Source organism: Chrysochloris asiatica, unplaced genomic scaffold, assembly GCF_000296735.1.
Source record: "Chrysochloris asiatica unplaced genomic scaffold, ChrAsi1.0 scaffold00278, whole genome shotgun sequence".
Lineage (NCBI taxonomy): Eukaryota > Metazoa > Chordata > Mammalia > Afrosoricida > Chrysochloridae > Chrysochloris > Chrysochloris asiatica.
Window position 1 is genome coordinate 48,142 of NW_006408796.1, and position 1,350 is coordinate 49,491.

A 1,350-nucleotide genomic window follows, 5' to 3' on the forward strand; every position below is an offset into this window, starting at 1 on the left:
GGGATTTCATGGATCCAACAATGGACAACACCAAGCATATATTAAACTATCTGATGCCCATCATTGACCAGGTGAATCCAGAACTCCATGACTTCATGCAGAGCGCTGAGGTGGGGACCATCTTTGCCCTTAGCTGGCTCATCACCTGGTTTGGGCATGTCCTGTCCAACTTGAGGCACGTCGTGCGGTTATACGACTTCTTCCTGGCCTGCCTCCCACTGATGCCCATTTTCTTTGCAGCTGTGATTGTGTTACATCGTGAGCAGGAAGTCCTGGACTGCGACTGCGACTTGTCTTCGGTCCACCACCTGTTGTCCCAGATTCCTCAGGACCTGCCCTATGAGATGCTCATCAGTAGAGCAGGAGACCTCTTTGTTCAGTTTCCGCCATCTGAACTTGCTCGGGAGGCAGCTGCCCAACAGCAGGCCGAGAGAACGGCAGCCTCTACCTTCAAAGACTTTGAGCTGGCGTCTGCCCAGCAGAGACCTGATATGGTGCTGCGGCAGAGGTTTTGGAGACTTCTTCGGCCCGAAGACCCAACAAAAGATGTCCTGACCAATCCAAGGACCAACCGCTTCGTGAAACTGGCAGTGAGTGATGGGGCTGACCGTGGCGCTTGGAGCAGTAGCTCTGGTTGTGGTGAAAAGTGCCCTGGAGTGGACCCCTAAGTCCCAGCTTCAGCTGTTCTCCTAAAAGCCAGAGAGGACACTTCCTACTGTGTTACATCAAGGTCTCACCCTTCCATGGAGGATTGGGAGCGGGTGGAAGTTCCTTTATTAAAAGGGTTCTGTCAAGGGTTTCCTTCCCTGCCGGTCTCCATGGTTTTCTGCCTTTGCTTCAGAGACCAGTAGCAGAGCCTTCCTGGGGCCTGGACATAGAGCTCTCACCCCCTCACCATGGGCTTCTTTCTCTGTGGGCTCTGGCTGTATCCTCTGTGTTGGAGGAGATGGGTCTTTAGCTCCCACCTGCCTTTGGAGCTGAACTGGTCTAGGCTGCCCTGGCTGCAGTCCCCTGGCTGCCCCGTAGTAAACAGCCTGGCCCACTGACTGTCCTCCTTGCAGCTCTTTGTGTTCTCTGCTTCACATGGACAAAGAAGGAAGGAGCAACTGTTCTAGAACTCCGACCCTGAAATGAAAGCGAGAGGTCAAAGGAATGTGGAATCTAGTCTGAGAACACGGTTGCCCACTTCAAAGTGGCTCCATTAGCTGGTCAGAGGTCACAGAAGCAGAAGTGAACCAGCCTATCCTGCCTTGAACTTTTCCAGTCAAGTGGGAATGAGTGGCTGTTTTTAGGACCCAGACTTAGTCTGGTTTTTCCTGCCCTCCATCCTTTTTCTCTCTCTCCTATTCC

At 52.9% G+C, this 1,350-nt stretch overlaps 1 pseudogene; it reads left to right on the top strand.

The window, feature by feature from the left end:
• The first annotated feature begins 5 nt into the window (after positions 1-5).
• LOC102815804 lies at positions 6-693 on the top strand (annotated as a pseudogene).
• Positions 694-1,350: the final 657 nt, after the last annotated feature.